The following is a 22,115-nucleotide window of genomic DNA, read 5'->3' as shown; positions in this document are numbered from 1 at the left end:
TCATCCTCACCAAAACACACAGATACAGTGAGAAGAAACTGTTAAAACACTAAATTCATGAATTTCTTTATATTTAATTCGTGTTTTTCTGAAGCTGTTTCTCTGATCACTTCAGATCGAGACGTCCCATGACTCAAATCCTTCATTAGGGTAAAATATAGAGTTGAACAGCACCAATATTTAAAAGATAAATGGATACATGTGGCTTAAAACCCGATTAAAAGTCACTTATTTGTCAATTCGCAGTGGTTAGAGCGTTGATCATCAGATCAAGGGGCGTTGGTGAACTCCAGTTCGAAACCCGCCTCGGCCGCCACTGCGTCAGGTCGTTGTGTCCTTGGGCAAGACACTTTACCCGCATTTGCTCCTGTGGGTAATGTCCGCAGTAATGACATTTATATGTGTAATATGTGTAATATGTAATTGTAAAGCGCTTTGAGCATCTGTAAAAGCGCTCTAATAAAAAATGTAATCCATTATTATTATTATTGTCGGCATGTGTCGGCACAGCTGTGTGTGTGTGTGTGTGTGTGTGTGTGTGTGTGTGTGTGTGTGTGTGTGTGTGTGTGTGTGTGTGTGTGTGTGTGTGTGTGTGTGTGTGTGTGTGTGTGTGTGTGTGTGTGTGTGTGTGTGTGTGTGTGTGTGTGTGTGTGTGTGTGTGTGTGAAACATTTTTTGTATAGAGGATTAGAGCAAAATATGTGTAATACTAGAGATCGTAGCTTTCCAGCACACACACACTCTCAATTCAGTTAATCTCACTGTCGTACACACACACACACACACACACACAGACACACATACAGACATACAGACACACACACACACAGGCACACACAGACACACATACACATACAGACACACATACACACACAGACACACATACAGACACACACACACACAGACAGACAGACAGACAGACAGACAGACAGACACACACACACACACATACAGACATACACACACAGACACACACACACACAGAGACAGACACACACACACACATACAGACATATACACACACACAGACAGAAAGACACACAGACAGACAGACAGACACACAGACAGACACACACACACAGACACACACACACACACACACACATACACACACATACACACACACACACATACAGACATATACACACACATAGACAGAAAGACACACACACACACAGACAGACACACACATACAGACATATACACACACAGACATACACACACACAGACAGGCACATACACCATACACACACAGACATACACACACACAGACAGGCACATACACCATACACACACAGACAGACACACAGACAGACACACACACACATACACACACACACACATACAGACATATACACACACATAGACAGAAAGACACACACACACACAGACAGACACACACATACAGACATATACACACACAGACATACACACACACAGACAGGCACATACACCATACACACACAGACATACACACACACAGACAGGCACATACACCATACACACACAGACAGACACACACATACACACACAGACACACACACAGACACACACACATACAGACATATACACACACACACACACACACAGACACACACACACACACACACAGACAGGCACACACACACAGACACACAGAGACATATACACACACACAGACAGACACACACACACACATACACACACACACACACACACACACACACACACATACAGACACAGACACACAGACACACACATACAGACATACACACACAGACACACTCTAAATTCAGTTAATCTCACTGTCGCACACACAGACACTCAGACACACACACACACACACACACACACACACACACACACACACACACAGGGAGGGTAAATCGAGGACAGAGAGAGAAAGTGAGATTTTCTGCCAAACTCGACCCCGACCGGCTCTAATCTGCATATTTCCCATGATGCCGAGGGGCTCTTTTAATCCCGTCGTCCACGATGAAGAGGACGAGGAAAAGGTGAAGAGGGATCTGTGTTTCAGTTTCAGGATCGACTGAAGACGGACTTTCTGTTCATGGACTATTTTATTCCCCTTTTAATGGACTCTCCTCTTCCTCATCCTCTTCCTCATCTCTCTTTCATTGAGGCTGCTTTTCCAGAAGCATCGTGTTGCAGGAGGATGAGATAAGTGGTCTTTTAGCTGCGGACAGGTTCATAATAAAATTTAATTTAATGGTGCATTCAGGGGCAGTTGGGAAACAGAGCGTTGCATTCAGGGTTGGAGGTATGTGGTGTGTGTGTGTGTGTGTGTGTGTGTGTGTGTGTGTGTGTGTGTGTGTGTGTGTGTGTGTGTGTGTGTGTGTGTGTGTGTGTGTGTGTGTGTGTGTGTGTGTGTGTGTGTGTGTGTGTGTGTGTGTGTGTGTGTGTGTGTGTGTGTGTGTGTGTGTGTGTGTGTGTGTGTGTGTGTGTGTGTGTGTGTGAAGGTCCAGTCATGGAGACTGGAGATTTCATCACACTGTGACAGTGTGGTTGTCCACCAGGTGGTGCTGCTGTAACCTGTGTTTGTTGTAATCAGCAGTGATGGGACCCACCTGTGGCACTTGATTCCAGTAGATAAGAGGGCTGCAGAACAGGCTCTCGCTCTCTCTCAGCTGCCCTGCTCGGTGCAGCAGGACACCGCTCCTCTGTTCTGTGTTATTGTTGTTGTAACCACTGTGTTGGATTAAATAAATGATTGTTTTGGGGCAACTCCGGTGTGGAACTGTTGTCCTTATGTTACAAGCAGAGCCAGCTTGTAACATATGGGGGCTCGTCCGATCCAAGAGCCAGGTGGTAGTTGTTTACTTGATTTGTTTGCCTTGATTGTGTAGACAGTTTGTTTCTGGTGTGGGGCATTAAGGAGTAGCTTTGAATTCCCTTTCCTGATCGGCATAAGCAACATCTCCTTCAGGGGAGCTTGTTGGTTTGTTATTTTTGTTTGTTGTTTTTGTGCATAAACATGATTAGACATTTTTTGGTCATGGGTACACGTCCGTGGCTGTCTTGGTGAGTAACAGCTTCGCTGGGGCTTTACCGGGTCATTGGGTAAGTGTTTAAAACACCTGTCGTGGCATGCATGAAGACTAGGGTGAGACAAGATAGCTAGTATTGGGTAGGCAGTTAGCTAGGGGAGAGGTATTCCAGAGTGAAACAAAAATATATATTTTTTTTTAGGTGTCTGTGCACCAGGGTTCAAGGGAGTTTGCATAATCATGGCTACATTGACAGATTTTGTGAAGTGTTCCAATGTGGAACTACTGGAAAAATGTACTAAAGACCAACTGTTAAAAATTGCAGAGCATTTTGAGGTAGACGTTCCAAAGCAGGGTCGTAAAGACACCATAGTGACCATGTTACAGGCCCAGTTGGTACTGCAAGAAGTTCTGCCAGCAGTGGCTGGCGATGATGGCTCCGAGGAGGAGTTGGCTGAGAAGGCAGCTATAAATCCAGAGCGGCAGAGAAGTGCAGGTTTTTCTTTGTTTGACTTTGGTGAAATGACATTTGAACAGAGAAAGGAAATAATGCTGCCGTAGTACCAACAAGACAGTGAACGTGAGGAACGAGCAAGTGCTCGTGAGGACCGGGCTAGAGCTCGTGAACAGGAAACTGAGAGAGCGTTTAAGGTTAACTACAGTGGTGCGGGAAGCTGAATTGCAACAAGAGCGTTACAAGTTGGACCTCATCCAAGAGGGTAAGCTTTCTTCTGGGGTGTCCCCAGCTACTTTTGATGTAATACCGAAATTCGAGGAGAAGACTTTAGATTCTTTTTTTGGACTTTTTGAGCGACTTAGCCAAAGACGACAGTGGTCTGATTCAGAGAAAACATTGCTGTTACAGTGTGTGTTAACTGGTAGGGCTCAAGAAGCATGTTCTGCATTAAGTATGGCTGACAGTGAAGATTACTTAAGGGTAAAGACTGCAGTGCTAAAAGCTTATGAGTTGGTGCCTGAGGCCTACCGTCAGCAGTTCAGGAAGCTAAGGAAGTCAGAGGGACAGACCTATGTGGAACTTGTTCGGGAGCTGACGATGAAATTTAATCGGTTGGTCACGGCTTCCGAAGTAGTAAATCTTAATGATTTGAGGGAACTGTTCCTTCTTGAACAATTCAAAGATATTCTTCCAGAACGCGTTGCTACGTACCTGAATGAGAATAAGGTTAAAAATATAACAGACGCCGGGGTGTTAGCTGATGAATACACGTTAACACACAAGATTCCTTCAGGGGAGAGATTTGACTGGGGGAGCAGAAATAACTGGTCTGGTGACCCCAGATGTAAAGTAGATCTAAGTACTTGCTACTTTTGTTTGGGTAAAGGACACCAGAAAAAGGAATACCCAGTACTTGCAAAAACCAAGGGACTCCAAAATGTTCAGTTTCCCAGGCCTGTTGCCCTTGCAGCTTCTCCCCACCAGGTTGCTAGGGATGAGGCTATCGCTGCGGTTAAACTCTATACTACCCCGCAACCAGTTGCTGCTGCGGTTTCTAACTACGGACCAGCCCTGCAAGAGGTGAAGCCTCGCCCCTCCCAGTTGGCAGATGAAATTGATCCAGGGTATGCCCCTTTCATACGAGAGGGTTATGTGTCTTTGCAAGGAAATGAAAAAAAATTCCTTGTTAAGATACTGAGAGACACAGGTGCTATCGATTCATACATAACTGAGGGTGTTCTTCTATTTTCCTCGGTAACGGACACTGGAAGTGGTGTATGGTTCAAGGGAATGGGGATGCAGTTGTTGTCTGCTCCAAAGCATCGGTTGGTGTTGTCCTGTGATTTACGGCAGGGTGAGGTTGCCATGGGAGTCCGGCCATATTTGCCTGTTCCGGGAGTGGCAGTCATCCTCGGAAATGATTTGGCTGGCGGCAGAGTGTGGCCTGATGTGCCTCTTTCACCAGGGGTGTCCTCTAAGCCAGTGAGGGGCGAGCTTGCTGACCCTGAGAAGAAGCTGACAAAGGTAGTTCCAGCTTGTGCAGTAACACGAGCCCGGACCTATAAAGCACAAGATAAAAGTCATTTCTGAGAATATTGTTTTGGTGCTACCTGTTGTTCCATTGTCTGTCTCTCGTAGTGAATTGGCAAAGCAGCAGCAGGAGGATCCAACTTTGCAGGAGCTTTTGTCCCAGGTTCACCCCAGTTTACCAGTCTCACTGAGGAAAGTCATCACCAAAGAGTGCGGCGTGCAGGTGAATGTCAAAGTGGATAAAACCGTGCAGTGCTCGCTGGGTCCTAAAACGCTGTTCTGCTCAGAGGGAGTGCCCCTGTCAAAGTCCCCCAAGAGCCTGGGGCTGCTTAAAGCAGAGGGGAAGGCCCCGTACTGCACTACACCGGTGAGCCACATGCGCTTCCTGCGGCCTGTGTCAATCTACTCCCCCGTGTTTGACCGCAGGATCTCCAGGAAGAAACTCAGCTATGCGGATGAAGGTGAAGGAGAAGCCGACGAATCCGTGGATCACGTTGAGTCAGGGCATGAATGTGAGAAGGGTGACAGTGGCGAAGAGGACACCGGGAAGGACTTCAAGACAACTTTCCACAGGTCTACAAAGGGGTCCAGCTTTCAGTTCCTGGAGCAGAGGTATGGCTTTTTCCACTGCAAGAAATGCAACATCCGGTGGGAGAGTGCGTATGTTTGGTGCATCTCTGGAACCAGTAAGGTGTACTACAAGCAGCTCTGCCGGAAGTGTCAGGTTGGGTTTAACCCCTACAGGGTGGAGCCCATCCTCTGCAAGGACTGCTCTCAGACTACCTGCAACTGTGAGAAGAAGCTGCGGCACATTAACATGAAGAGGCCTCACCGCCAGGACCTGTGTTGTCGCTGAAAGGGCTCGAGGTTATCCTGCGACGCCACCTACAGCTTCAAATACCTTGTCTGAGCTGCCCTGCATGTTCGCTCGGGTTTGGAAGCTCCCATTCCTCAGCAGACATTCAGTACATGCCACAAATGGAAGTTGACTCTCGTAACGGACTTTAAGATCTTCATATATTCTCCTACCAGCGAGTAGATGGAGATCTTTTGGTGGTTTATTTGAAGCAATCTCAAAAAAATTGTTTCCCCTAATTATCCTGGAGCTTAACTTAAACATAAACTATTTTGTAAGGAAAAATTAAATAAATGTATGTTTCATGTAGTAGCTGTAAGTATAAGCTCTGTTATTGGCTTGGATGTTTCAGTGTCTTGGGGACACTTCTTTTATGGGGGGGGGTGTGACAACCCTGTGGTTGTCCACCAGGTGGTGCTGCTGTAACCTGTGTTTCTTGTAATCAGCAGTGATGGGACCCACCTGTGGCACTTGATTCCAGTAGATAAGAGGGCTGCAGAACAGGCTCTCGCTCTCTCTCAGCTGCCCTGCTCGGTGCAGCAGGACACCGCTCCTCTGTTCTGTGTTATTGTTGTTGTAACTAGTGATGGCAAAATGAAGCTTTGAATGAAGCGTCGAACCACTTGGACAATTGTGTCGGAAATAGGTTCATTTCTCGAAGCTTCAGTTACAGCGACCTCTCCTGGCGAAGTGCAAGGCTGCAGTGGGTTTAACGTATCTTTGCCTTGAAAAATATTCGATGCACACACACACTAAGACTGAATATCATGTTCTATTTGCAATTAAAGATTGATAATTGTGTGTATTGGGTTATTGAGAAGAGACTAGAGAGTGCTAGACATGTTTTTGGGAGGAGAGGGCCTTTTATCAGTTACTAAAGTATTAAAGTTGAAAAGCAATGATTAAAATACATCCATTCCGGGCTTTGAACCAGCTGCGCGGAGGACACGCCGCATCCTGGCCGCCGGCTCGACCCACTGGGCTATCTATTCCTTAAAATATTGAACTGTTTTTATATTACCTATAATTGTCTTTTTGTTCACAACTTCTCCACATTTCGAAGTGTTTCCCGAGCCAGAACGACCGATCTTTCTTCCTGGCTTGCTCTATAATGATACTACAATTCAAATGCAATACCAAAAATAACTCAACAGCAACAACGCAAACTACGACAACAACCCACACATTGCGCATTGTTTAGAGCGGTCATAAAGTGTTGAAGCGCTCAAATTCGAAACTGTTTCAACCTGTCACCTGTCAGAATCGAGACGAGGCAGTGCATTGAATCGCGTGAATGGACCGCGAACCAGTCAAGTGATTAATTCAGGAAATGAAGCAGTTGCTGCTTCGGACGTCATATGTCACGTGATTTGAAGCAAGCTTCGAAGCACTATGGAATAGGAAGTCCAGGGTTGAAGCTCCGTTCGAAGCTTCAGTGTCAAACTGTCATCACTAGTTGTAACCACTGTGTTGGATTAAATAAATGATTGTTTTGGGGAAACTCCGGTGTGGAACTGTTGTCCTTATGTTACAAGCAGAGCCAGCTTGTAACAACACACACAGTTTATATCCACGGTTGCTATGGAAGTGAGTGTCTGCTTACATACACACACCGACTGTACTCAACCGTAACACTTTAGTGTGTGTGTGTGTGTGTGTGTGTGTGTGTGTGTGTGTGTGTGTGTGTGTGTGTGTGTGTGTGTGTGTGTGTGTGTGTGTGTGTGTGTGTGTGTGTGTGTGTGATTATCTTGTCCTATCTAAACAAAAGGCGCTTTGTTTGTCAGGCTCTACGGATGGAAATGAGGCCCTGAGAGGCAGCGAAGAAATGTTATTCTCTAAGTCTGATTATTATTTACCAAAACCTTAAAATTTTAATTTTATTTTCTAAAAATATCTCAGAATTCTGACTTTCATCGAATTCCCTAAAAATTCACTTTTGTTCAGATTTCAATTTTTTTTCCAGATCATTTTTTGAAAATATTATTAATAACTAAAATAAATTAGATTCATATTTAAAATTCAGTATTTTATTTTGTACACATGTATAAATATAACACTCTTGCATTTGTGTTGAATTACTTCTTTGGCTCTTGAACTTTAAAGTGCAAAAAGAGAGAAATCAGTTAATCATTCAAATGCATTGAAGACTGCGCCGTTAGTAAGGAGTGAAACAAAATATATATATATATATATATACTCGCCACGTAAGAAACAGATATTTAAACTGCAATTTTAACTGAGAGCTGTACAGACAGGTATCACAGGGATGATGAAGGTGATGAAGATGGAGGTCTAGGTGAACTTCCGGATGAAGTGCAGTTTGAGGTATACACGCGATGGTCAGGAAGCAGAAGGTCATGACGCCCAGAGCCACGTGGTTCTGCCAGAGACCCCAAGTGGACCAATCAACACCCTGATCGTCCAGAAACTCCTCCCCTGTACACCTACACACACACACACACACACACACATTGGAATATACTCTAACCAATCACATCATGTTGCTACTTAAAAGAGGACAGTATGTAGTGTCTCTACATGTCTCCATGCTTTAATGTTCAAAAAGCTCTTTATTGTTCTCATACTGTCTGTGCTGCAGCACCTCTTTTCACCCTCTGTCTGAAACCAGAGCCCAGTCTGCTCTGATTGCTTAGCTGGCCGGCTCTGTTGTGATTGGTCAACCTGCTTAGAGATGACCCGCCCCTCATGTCAGAACGTCCATTTTTTTTATCAGAATTTTCAGAAAAAAGTCAGATGTTTTGAAAGAAGTTGGAATTCTTAGATTTGTTTGGAAGGTGTCAGATTTCCGAGAAAAAAAAATCAATATTTTGAAAAAAATCTGAATTCTTAGATTTTTTAGATATGTATACTGCCTGTGATGCAGCACCTCTTTTCACCCTCTGTCTGAAACCTTAGCCCAGTGGTTCTCAAACTTTTTCTGTCAGGCCCCCCTTTTGGAGAAAGCCCCCCAACGCAAATAGTCACGTAATCGGCCAAGTTAACATTTATTAAAATTAGGGCCGGGACTTTAACGCGTTAATTAAGATTAATTAATTACACAAAAATTAACGCATTTTAATCGCACTTATTTTTGCACCGCAGAACGTTTCTCACTGGATGAGTTTCAGGTGTACCGATTATACTGGAGCACCAACTAACGTTCATGACTTCAGACAACAACAAACCACAGTGAACAACAGTGGGAAATGTTGTTTTAAAAAACGGACGGATGGAAGCGTTGATAAGAGCACGGTTGTGTGCAAATTATGCAAAAAGGAATTCGCATATCACCGCAGCACATCAAGCCTCAAGTATCACCTCAATGCAAAACATATAGCAGCTAGCGTGGAAGCTAGCGTGGACGTTAGCCTCTTTTATCGCGTTCACACCATACAGTCTATGGTTCACACCAAAAAGAGCCGGTACTAAAATTAGTTCATGAGAACCTTTTTACCCCCACGAAAGTCCCTGGGGACTAGAGAGCAGGGACTTTCGCACGGCTCTCTTGTGAGAAAAGAGCTATATTTCTGATTGGCTGGGCGGATTGCAAACCACGCCCCGTAAAACTCCCAAAAAGTTTGGTGAAGCCGCCATTTTATTATCCTTACATTAGCATTATTAGCATTAGCATTAGCCCAGCACAGAAACGCAGAGAGACTAACTTATGGCAACACAAATAAAACATGGGAGCGGTGGAGATGAGGAGGTGTCGGCGTTCTGGCGATTTACTCGGAAGGCTTCAGTAGAAGCTGCTGGGACTCCCAGCAGCTTCTACTGAAGCCAGTCCCCAACTCCGGGGACTTCCGGCCGGGGGACTTTGGGCGGCAGTATACGCCGTGAAGTGGTTTGCGGCCTGCCAGTAAACCCAAAGCAGAAGAAGAAGAAGTGACGTCAGCGGCTTCATTTGTTCTCATGAACTAAGTTCTCATGAACCTTTGTGGGAAAAGTACTGCGGTGTGAATGCGCCTAATGGTATACTAAAATCCATGTGAAAAAAATTGCTTCTCACTGTTCTCAGGTCAAATATTTATATGCGATTAAAAATGCGATTAATTTCGATTAATTAATTACAAAGCCTCTAATTAATTAGATTAATTTTTTTAATCGAGTCCCGGCCCTAATAAAATACATCAATATGAACGTGAGCATTCCTTTAAAAAAAAATCAAAAAATCACTTTGCTAGAACAGTGATAATAAAACAATGCTCCATAAGTCTGTGTGCAATCCCTTTGCTAGAACAATAAGTGATAATACTTTGCAATCTGTCCAAAAACATTAAAAGAAATGTGCAATGAGCCTGTGTTGCACTGCACATTTCTTCAAAACGGGGTTTCTGTGGCGGCGCCAGAGAGTTTCTTTTGGGGGTGCTGTGGGGTAGCTTGACGTTTCATAGAGGGTGCTCAAACATGTAGGGTTTCCCATTACAATCTTCCCCTGGGAACATTAATCGTGACCAAACCGTTTGAGACTCACTGAGATAACTCTCCTCCACCTTGTTGTTGAAAAAGCTCCTTATACCCGTTAGCGTAGCTCGCTAGCACCAGAAGCTAACAACAACGATCTCCAGTACCGGTGCGCTCTCTCTCTCACGCGCGCACGCACACAAAATGGCCCGTTCCACACACACAGAGCCGAGCTTGAATGAAACACAGAGACCCAGACGTACTTGTACTGTAGCATATGATTTTCGAATCAATAATTTTTCAAATTATGATTTTTTTTTTTTTTTCTCATAACATTTTTTCCTCCTGGTCTCTTGCCCCTGTCATGCCTCTGCGCCCCCCACTTTGAGAAACACTGCCTTAGCCTATCACGTGCAATGTCTTGGAGCGCTAGCCAATAGAGTTCACAGGTCTGTTACATAGTGATGTCACTATTTTAGCCTTTGCAGACCATTTACATGCAGAGAAAAAGGGATAACCCCAGAAAGCACAATAGGGCCTCTTTAAATACACATTTTTACTCACGCGATCCCCGGGGGGATGTTTGTTGTGTTGATGCCGCCGCAGAACTTCAGACCTGTGAACTCGTTAATCTGCAGAGCCTGAAGAGACACGGAGGTATAACAACATATTATACACAGAATAAACACTTTGCATCACTTTAATCTATCACTAAACAACTGTGTGTGTGTGTGTGTGTGTGTGTGTGTGTGTGTGTGTGTGTGTGTGTGTGTGTGTGTGTGCGTGTGTGCGTGTGTGCGTGTGTGTGTGTGTGTGTGCGGGCTCACAGCGAGGCCGTATCGTTGGATGCTGAAGTATTTGAGCCATGCGAGCCAGCTGGCGATGGATCGAAGATTGACGAGAAGACCGGCGAAGATCTGAGGAAAGAAACATTACACAGGTGAGAAAATATAACTGTGTGTGTGTGTGTGTGTGTGTGTGTGTGTGTGTGTGTGTGTGTGTGTGTGTGTGTGTGTGTGTGTGTGTGTGTGTGTGTGTGTGTGTGTGTGTGTGTCACCATCATGAAGACGCAGGTGATGGTGATGAAGATGTTGGCGATGGCGACCACCGTCTGGTCGGTGGAGATAGCGAACGCCATGGCGGTGGCTGTGTAGGCCACCATGGTGACGGAGAACATGAAGGTGAAAAAGGCCGCCACCGTGGGCTTCAGACCTGTGAGGGAGAGGAGATCAAATAATGTTAATAAAATAACAAATACATTCAAAGAAAATGTTCAATATGTCTACAAACAAATTAGATAAAGGTGCTAACAGGACGAAGCACTAAAAGGGGTATTAGAAAGAAGTTGCCGTCTACATTTAAATGAATTGTTATTATTATTTTTTATTATGGAATCATTTACTTAAATACATTTTTAATAATGATTTTAAATATTTGTATTTCTTCTTTTATTCATTTATTTTGTATGAATTTTTATTTTATTTTAATTTGTAAATAAAAATTCATATGAAAATAAAATAAGATAAATTATTTGTATTATTTTTTTGACGTATCGATTAATCGTTAGGCCTATAAAACATACAAAAGAGTCCAAATATAAAGACTTCAAATAGTTTAATTCATTCAACATGCAATCAAGATTTCAATTGACAATATTGAAAGAATGTATGTACCTTTCGGGACCTTATTTAAATGAATTATTATTATTGTTTATTATGGAATCATTTATCTAAATACATTTTCTGTCCACCCCACTTTCATAAATTATTTTAAATATTATTATTTATTCTTCAACTAATATTTTTGGGATTATTTAATATTTTTAAATACACATATTGTAAATAAAAATTCACAAGAAAATGTAATTATTTAGGTTAAATTAATTTGACATACAATTCAAAAAGTAATGTACCTTTCGGGACCTTGAGAAGGCGTTTTGCCATAAATCACGACATTAAAAACTCAAATATTAAAATAGTTAATGATTAGTTTGGGTATATTTAAAGCTGAGTGTGTGTGTTGGACGCACCGATCATGAAGTAGGAGACGCAGCTGAACACGACGGAAGAGGTCGTCCTCAGAGCTATGATTTCTGACAGCATCTTACACAGGAAGTACACCGACACACGGTAATACCCGCTGATGTACTCGTGACTGAGGAGGAAAACACACACAGAGGGTTATTAACAGGAACATTTAAATATAAATCCCCGTCTGTTATGTCACAAAACACATGTATTATTTACAGTATTAATAACTGGGTCTCTGAAGGTTATTTTGTAGGGATGTAACGATATATCGAATATCGCGGTAAATAAATGTCTCAATACCGTCGTGAGACTGACAAAATCTACTGCGATTTTTTTATTTTTTTTAAAATACATATTTAAACCTTTATTGAACCAGATGGTCCCATTGAGATCATCAATCTCTTTTTCAAGGGAGACCTGTCCAACATGGCAGCAAGTAGGTTACAACATGAACATAAAACAACAGATAACACAAAAGGACATGGTATTTACAGGGCTACATGTACACACCTAGAGACATGGACAAGTACCAACAGTATATCTACATCTCTGTCAATAAGCCTCACCTTCTTGGCAACAACTGTATTGTTTTTGAAGTGGTGGAGAGACAATGCACAGTTTGACCCACTGCTGTCCCCCATGGCCAAAGCATATCTCTCTGTCCCAGCAACATCAGTACCAAGCAAGAGAGTTGTTTCCACAGCAGGGGATTTTGCAAACGCCCAAACATCCCAGCTTCTACCTGGAAATGTGGACATGCTCATATTCCTAACAGATAACCTTGATGACGCTGAGTGAGTGAGTTCGAGTTGAGTTACTTGAAAAACTAAAGTGAAACTTGATTTATTCTATTGCAGGGTCTGATTATTATACTGTTGACACTTTAAAATATTACTATCCTATTAAAATGCTGCACAAATCAGATTTATTATTTAATTAAAAAAAAAAAAAAAGTCCTTTATTTTTCATTATCGCGATAAATATCGTACCGTGAGTTTTTGGTATCATTACATCCCTATTATTTGAGATAACTCGGAGCTTCTGCATCACATGATTTGGTGTTTTTACGTCTGTTTTTAACGCAAAAGTCACTTTCATTCAACAACACACTTAAAATATATAAAACACAACATTAATTAGAGATCAAAAGCAGTTCTGAAGAGGTGAGATTTTATTGTGAATCTGTGTCAGTGTTAGACTCACATGAAGAGTTTCCTCTCGGCAATGAAGAGCTCTGCAGACGACTGCGAGCTGAAACACTGATACCCTGTCACGAGGAAGAGGGCGCCCATCCTGAAACACAACATATATTTACTGTAATCCAGCACGTTATACGTATATATTATTTACTAATATAAACACAGTATAGCTACCTGTTCTGAAGTCCACTCGCATCGTTCTTCACTCCGAAGAAAATGGCTCCGACGATCAGAGCGAGGAACAGAGTGACTCCTATCTGAGGAGCAAAACAGAGAGATAATGGATCAATTAATAGATACATAATTTATAAAAATAGTAAATCAATTAATCCTGTAGTTAATGCTCTGATAAAAGCCAGGCTTCTTTAAAAACAAAAAAAATGGTTTTATGCATTATTTACATTTTTCTATTCACTTATTTCTTTGTACACAAGTTTTTTATCATAATTTATTTTGCAATTATTACTGTTTTTATTGCTTTTAAATCTAGTTGATTACATTTTAATGATTGTTATTGTCTTTGGTGGAATTGTAAAGGCAGTGAAACTCAGAAAAAGTAAAAAATATTTAAAAAGTAGCATTTTAAACAAAAAATGTAAAATGCTACTTCCCTGTGTCCACCTAACATCAATTCAGACATCATGACACAATTCCATCAGATTAATGATAAAAACCTAGAGGACATTATTCAACTTCTGAAATCCTCATCTTGCTGCCTTGATATTATTCCAACAGGATTTTTCAAAGATGTTTTGCCTTGCATGGCCTCAGATCTACTTCATATAGTAAACAAATCTCTTCACTCAGGTATTTTTCCACAGGCCCTGAAAACTGCAGTCATTAAACCGCTCTTAAAAAAGAATAATCTAGATGCTTCAGTAATGAACAATTACAGGCCCATATCAAACCTCCCATTTCTAGGTAAAATCATTGAAAAAGTTGTTTTTCAACAGTTGAGTAATTTCTTGCATTTAAATAACTGTTTCGATGTGTTCCAGTCAGGCTTTCGACCAAACCACAGCACTGAGACTGCTCTCAACAACAGCATTAGCAACATAAACAGTGCCACATCTAGTGTTCGAAAAGGAGTGAGAAGAAGTATAACTTATTTAATCTCACCCCCTTGTCCCTAAATGATTTATTTATAATCTATAATCTGCAATAATTATCATTATTATTGTTAATATTATTATTAATCTGCTTTACCTGTTGATTGACATATATACATATACACATATACATACACACACATATGCACACATACATATACACACCTACATACTCACACATATACACATACACATAGTCAAACACCTTCCCCATCCCTGTACGTCGAGAAAATAATTTCTCTGTATTTCCTCTTGAACTGGTTAATCGGACATCGCTTTAGCTCCACATTCACACTGTTCCTAGTCTCACTCCACAGGCTGAGATACAAAAAGTTCTTCTGGTTGTACGGACCCTATGAATTTCAAATTTAAATTGTCTCCTTGAACTATATCCCCTATCATTGAGTGAATACTTTTTGGACGTTTCCTGGTAAAACGTTATGATTTGTGCCGTTTGGAATTCTACCAGGTCTGTGAATTTTAACAATTTTGACTGCAGGAATAATTCGTTAGTGTGATCAAGATATTTGGCATTGTGAATGATTCGTATGGCTTTTTTTTGTAGAATAGTTGACCACAACATATTACTAGACCGACTGGAAAACTGGGTGGGACTTTCATCAACAGTTCTAAATTGGTTTGAATCCTACTTAAAGGACAGAAACAACTTTGTTTCTATAGGTAAATACACATCTGAGTTGACAAATATGACATGTGGGGTTCCTCAAGGCTCCATCTTGGGGCCTCTTCTCTTTCACGTCTACATGCTACCACTGGCTCAGATAATGAAAAACAACAAAATAAGTTACCATAGCTATGCGGATGACACACAAATTTACGTAACAATTTCACCAGGAGACTATGCTCCAGTTCAAACACTGAGTAAGTGCATTGAACAAATCAATGACTGGATGTGTCAGAACTTTCTCCAATTAAACAAAGATAAAACTGAAGTAATGGTTTTTGGAGCCAAGTCAGAACGTTTAAAAGTTAGTGCTGAGCTTCAGTCTGCAATGTTCAAAACAACAGATAGAGCCAGAAATCTAGGTGTAGTCATGGACTCTGACCTGAGTTTCAACAGTCACATTAAAACTGTTACTAAATCAGCCTACTATCACCTAACGAACATATCTAGGATTAAAAGACTAATGTCACAGCAGGATTTGGAAAAACTTGTCCATGCTTTTATCTTCAGTAGACTGGACTACTGCAATGGTGTCTTCACAGGTCTCACTAAAAAATCTATTAGAAAGCTGCAGCTGATTCAGAACGCCGCTGCTCGAGTCCTCACTAACACTAAGAAAGTGGATCACATCACTCCTGTTCTGAAGTCTTTACACTGGCTTCCTGTGTGTCAAAGAATAGATTTCAAAATACTGCTGCTGGTTTATAAAGCACTGAATGGTTTAGGCCCAAAATACATTTCTGACCTCCTGCTAAATTATGAACCATCCAGATCTCTCAGGTCTTCAGGGACTGGTCAGCTTTCTGTCCCCAGAGTCAGAACTAAACATGGAGAAGCAGCGTTCAGTTATTATGCTCCAAATATCTGGAACAAACTCCCAGAAACCTGCAGGTCCGCTGCAACTCTGATTACTTTTAAATCCAGGCTGAAGACTTTTCTTTTTGTCGCTGCTTTTAATTGAACTATTCATATCTTAGACTGCACTGTAACTTTTATCCATGTATTTTTTCTTTTAATGTTTATTTTATTATCTTTGCTCTTTAATTAATGCATTTAAATGCCATTTTCTTAATGTCTTTCATTTTTTGTAAAGCACCTTGAATTGCCTTGTGTTGAAAGGTGCTTTATAAATAAACTTGCCTTGCCTAAAAAAATACAGTATGTATCAGAGGCTGCAGTTCCTCAAGCGGCCACTAGGTGCTGCTCAAACCACACGTTTGGCCGTTATGAGACCGTTTAAGAAGATAAGATAATAAGTACTTTATTGATGTTGCAGCTGCATAAAAACAAATATATATTTAGATTATATTCTATTTCTATTTTAAATCTATATGTGTTACCTGAGCGATGGAGATCTGCGGGTTCAACAGGAGGTTCTGGAAGGTTCTCTTGAGAACCCATCTGAACTGAGTGAAGAAACCGGTCTTATAGGTGATGGTTCTGGAGCGAGAGGAAGAGGAGGAAGACTTCTTACCCTCCGTTATCCTCTCTAAAGGGAGAGGGGGAGGTCAGTGTTAATTGGGTTGATTATTAATTGTCAGATTTAACTCTAGATTCTGTATGGAGCTATTTTACTCTAACAGATAATAACAAACTGATTAAGATGTGTTCATGACGACTTATATATTTACTTTGATTCATTCACAGTGCGGTATAATGAGACAATAACAGGCTACAGATGCGGACACACACACACACAAATATATTTATATAAATATATACAATTTCAGAATCAAACAAGTATGAGAGCACTCTCATAATAACGTAACACTATCAGAGACTGGATATATCCCCCCCCCTCTCTGGTCGCTACAAGTGAGGAAAATAAATTACGGGCCAAAAGTTGTATTTACAAGTATTAAAAGTAAGCAGAGGACACCAAACCAACTGAGACCTGTCTGTCCGCCGCATCTACGTACTGTACCACACACACACCTACACACTACCACACCCACCTACACACTGTACCACACACACACACCTACACACTGTACCACACACACACCTACACACTGTACCACACACACCTACGCACTGTACAACACACACCTACGCACTGTACCACACACACCTACACACTGTACCACACACACACCTACACACTGTACCACACACACCTACGCACTGTACAACACACACCTACGCACTGTACCACACACACCTACACACTGTACCAGACACACACCTACGCACTGTACCACACACACCTACAGCTCTTAAAGCATAATCAGGCTACAGCCATTGTGTATTTTATTTTGTGAAGCACTAAATGGTCTTAGAAAAATCTGGACTCTTTGTTTGTAGTTATCTACTAAACTAAAGCAAATAAAGAGAGTAGGCCTGTTATACTGAGTTATATATATTATACACACTGCTCTGCTTTCTGCACGGACCTCACAGCTGTTCTCTCTGGAAACATCGCGTTGCGATGAAAGCAGTTAATAAAATAATATCCAGGGGATGCATGCAGAGCTGTGATTGGCTGAGATAAGTCCGGCCGTGCGTCTCGACTCTTTGAAACATCTCTGTTCCCGGAAATGCATCCGCGGAGGAGCCGTGGAGGACCGTGGAGGACCCATCAGTGTATCCTCGGTTAGAGCTCCTCCAGAGAGCCTCCTCGACACTCGATGCTCGGTCCTCGAAGTGCATTTAGATAAATGAGATGTCCTTCAACATGGCGCGCTGAAATGAGATACGACCTGTGTGTGTGTGTGTGTGTGTGTGTGTGTGTGTGTGTGTGTGTGTGTGTGTGTGTGTGTGTGTGTGTGTGTGCGTGTGTGTGTGTGTGTGTGTGTGTGTGTGTGTGTGTGTGTGTGTGTGTAGGTGTGTAGGTGTGTGTGTGTGTGTGTGTGTGTGTGTGTGTGTACCCAGCTCTGCTCTGGTCTCTGTATTGACTGCAATTCCTGTATTCCTGCACCAGTTTATCTTCAATCCCCTGCATCGAGGAGGACGACACGTCAGAGTCTGGAGGAAACAAGAAATAATCATCACAAGGAAACACAACAAAAGTGTATTTATATTTCCACACACACACACACACACACACACACACACCGAGAGACCCCCCCCCCCCACACACACACACCTTCTCTGTTGTTCTGGGCCAGAGCCGCAGCGCTGGAGTCTCCGTTGATGATGTCCAGGAAGAAGTCAGCCGGGTTGTTGTGGGGCTCACAGGTGTACCCTGGGAAATGTAGTTCCAAACACAATCACATGTAGTTCACTTCCTCTCTTTCATGTTTTCGGTTACTTTGGATTTCTTTTGACCTGCCTACCGATTTCAGAGAAGTAGTCCAGAGCGGTCTGAGCCGAGCCGTGGTACACCTTTAGAGAGGAACGAGTTCATGTGTTCATTCATTTCACTACGTAGAATATTATAGAAGCTGATGTGATTTAAGAGAATAATAAAATAGGCAGAAAAGAAAAATAAACCAGATTGACCAAAAGAAGGGAGTGTAGTGCCAGGAAAAGGGAGTCGGAGGCGGTGTATTAAGAACAGAGTTCTAATCTTTATTAGCCATTAATAACAGAGAGGTTATCACATCAACTGCTCTGCTTGATGAGCTAGCAGGAATGGAAGCTAACGCTACAGGTGTTCCCACTAAAGGGTCCGTGTGGCAACACAATACGAGAGGTGAATTATGTCCAATAACGTGTCACCACACAAGCCCCCCCAGAATTCACGTGTAAACAAAATCCGTATGGCGGGGAGGAACAATCCGCCTGCCCCCACGAGACCTGCGCACCGGAGTCGGTACAGCGACCTCCGCCCGTGCGGCCCCTGACAGAGGAGGGACCGGAACAACAGGTCCACACTCCCTGACAGGAATCAAAGCCGGGGGTCGGCCCCGTCTCGGCGGCCGAGCCAGCACCACCGGCCGGTCCACGTCCAAGTGAGCAGCCTTCACCCGGTCAACCGAGACGTGCTCAGCCTTACCGCCCATGTCGACCACCAGGTGTTTTTCACCGCGTTCTAAAACCCGGAAAGGTCCATCGTAAGGGGGCTGCAGGGGGCCTCTGTGTGCGTTGTGACGAATGAAGACGTGCCCAGCCAAGCGTAGCTCCGCGGGAACTCGAGACCCTGGCGCACCGTGCTGAGTAGTCGGAACTCGCTCTGCCGTGGCAGACCAGGGAGCTGATGCATTTGGGAGGAAATCCCCCGGAACTCTCAGCGGCTGACCGTAGACCATCTCCGCTGTAGAACACTGCAGATCTTCCTTAGGTGCGGTTCTCAGGCCCAGCATCACCCAGGGCAGCTTGTCGACCCAGTTACCGTCCGTAAGGCCGGCCTTGAGGGTCACCTTCATGGAGCGATGGAAGCGCTCGCAGAGGCCGTTAGCCTGAGGGTGATAAGCGCTAGTCCTGTGCAGCTTAACCCCAAAACACCCTGCCACAGCGTTCCAGAGCTCGGACGTGAACTGAGAGCCCCTGTCTGAGGAAATGTCTGACGGGGTGCCAAAACGACACACCCACGTTGCAATGAAGGCATGGGCCCCTTTTTACGTACCAGGGGCAAACAAAACTAATACATACCACAAGTATGTGTAACTATCAATCATTAGAAATTAGACCTTCAAACCCTTTCACAAAGCGAACAGTGACCGAGCACTAATAGGGGGGTCTCCGGCCAACGGGTCGTTCTGTCCACCATGGTGAGGAGGTAGGAAAACCCCTGAGAGGAAGGCAATGGACATACCAGGTCAATGTTGACGTGATCAAACACGTGTGGCGGTGCACCTTAGCGCGTTGACAAGCCACGCACTCCCTGGCCCAGGTCCTCACGTCCCTTTTCAGTCCTTGCCAAACGAACTTCGCCGCTACCAAACGTACTGAAGGTTTAACGCCGGGGTGTGACAGGCTGTGCACAGCCTCGAACACAGGACGCCTCCAGCTGGCAGGGACGATAGGCCGCGCCAGGCCCGTAGAGACGTCACACAGGAGAGTAATGCCCGCGTCGCCGAACACCACGTCCTCCAAGCGCAGCCCCGCGCTCTCCACCTTCAGAGCCTGGACGCCGGGATCTGTGACCTGGTCCGCCACCATGCGAGTATAGTCCAGGCCCAACTGGACGGCACCGATGACGACCCTGGAGAGGCAATCAGCAACCAGGTTCGACTTGCCATCCACGTGCTTAATGTCCGTAGTGAACTCCGATATGTAGGACAGCTGCCGCTGCTGACGTGCCACTTTTGACATGGCGAAGGTGAGCGGCTTGTGGTCGACAAACGCCGTAAATTCACGGCCTTCCAGCATGAAACGGAAGTGCCGCACGGCCAAATAAAGTCCGAGGAGCTCCCGGTCAAAGGCGCTGTATTTGCGTTCTCTAGGCGTCAGCTGGCGGCTGAAAAAGGCGAGCGGCTGCCAAGCGCCCTCCACCCACTGCTCGTGCACTGCGCCTACCGCGTAGTCCAACGCGTCCGTGGTGATGGAGATGGGAGCCGTAGATGATGGGTGTGCCAGCAAAGCCGCCTGAGCCAACGTGGTCTTGACCTCAGCAAAAGCGCCGTCCGCCTCTGCTGTCCAGTCGATCTCCTGGACGGGGGTCTTGCCTTTCAACGCTTCATACAGCGGCCGCATGATGTGTGCGGCCCGGGCGATGAAACGGTGGTAGAAAGTCACCATCCCCAGAAACTCACAAAGCAACCGGGCTGTGAGTGGGCGAGGAAAAGCCGCAACAGCCTCCACCTTCGCTGGCAAAGGTGTCGCACCGCCCTTAGTCATGCGGTGCCCCAGGAAATCGATGTCCGACACCCCGAACTGGCACTTTGCAGGATTGATGATTAATCCGTGTTCGTTGAGCCGCGTGAAAAGGGCTCGGAGGTGGGACAGGTGCTCCTGCACTGAAGCGCTGGCAACGAGTATGTCGTCGAGGTAGACAAACACAAACGGCAGGTCCCGCAGCACCGAATCCATCAGGCGCTGGAACGTCTGAGCGGCATTCTTGAGTCCAAAAGGCATCCGCAGGAACTCAAAAAGTCCAAAAGGCGTTATCACTGCTGTCTTGGGAATGTCCAGGGGGTGCATGGGCGCATGGGCGCCAGGGTATGGCTGGGGTAGGCTACAGCCATACCAAGAGATGGCTTAGCCCTACCATGAACAATGATGTTAAAGTAAGCAAATTAAATTAAATAATAAGCAAAATGCTAAATGTTGAGAACACGGCTTGCGAAAACATACGGGTCGTGTCCACAACACACAAACTGATCTTGCTGTAACAACAAGTGCACGTTACTGATGCAATATGGTTGAGACCATTCGCGCTTATGCTAGAAGAAGAGGGGTGCAAGGAATAGTCTAAGTAGTGGGGGAGTTTTATACACTAAATGTGTGAAAATTCTCTGGCGTTATAATATCAGCGCGGCTGCGGTCAGATCAAAATGCCTCCGAATGCAATTTGAATAGACCTACAGCCAATCAGAGCAACGAAACGTTGGGTCTGCGTCATGCCTTACCAGTGGCGAGCCGTCAGGGCCCTCTAAGCCCTCTGTGAGGGCCTAAGATATTCTACAAAAAAATTTTTTTAAAACATTAAAAAAAAAAAAAAAAAATTAATATTTTTTTTAATATTTTTTTGTTGTTATATTTTTCATTAGTTTTACCAAAATAACTTGATTTAATTGTAATTAAAATAACATTTCCAAAGATATAAATCCTTCGAATCTGCCTATTCAGTTTCTGTTGGAATGTGAAGGGTTAAATGAAAGAAGCTCGTCTCTGCGAGTGTGAAGAGAGGAGCTGTTGGACGTCCAGCTATGAATTCACAGAGGGCTATAGTAACTGAACGAGAGAGTAATGTCAAATGACAGTACAATTGACCAATCATATCTTCCCTCTAAATGGGTGGGTGTTATTATCGCGG

The 22,115-nt window shown here is 43.8% G+C and overlaps 1 protein-coding gene and 2 pseudogenes across 1 annotated transcript in view; 2 read left to right on the top strand and 1 right to left on the bottom strand.

Annotated features, from left to right (window-relative positions):
* Positions 1-22,115, top strand: part of LOC117540539 (type II inositol 3,4-bisphosphate 4-phosphatase-like) — an 80,056-nt gene that overhangs the window by 1,401 nt on the left and 56,540 nt on the right. The window lies entirely within an intron of this gene.
* On the top strand, positions 3,365-6,388 carry LOC117540543 (annotated as a pseudogene).
* LOC117540541 overlaps positions 8,122-22,115 on the bottom strand; it is a 34,948-nt pseudogene continuing 20,954 nt past the window's right edge.

Source organism: Gymnodraco acuticeps, unplaced genomic scaffold, assembly GCF_902827175.1.
Source record: "Gymnodraco acuticeps unplaced genomic scaffold, fGymAcu1.1, whole genome shotgun sequence".
Classification (NCBI taxonomy): Eukaryota; Metazoa; Chordata; class Actinopteri; order Perciformes; family Bathydraconidae; genus Gymnodraco; species Gymnodraco acuticeps.
This window is presented reverse-complemented; position numbering and strand designations above follow the sequence as displayed.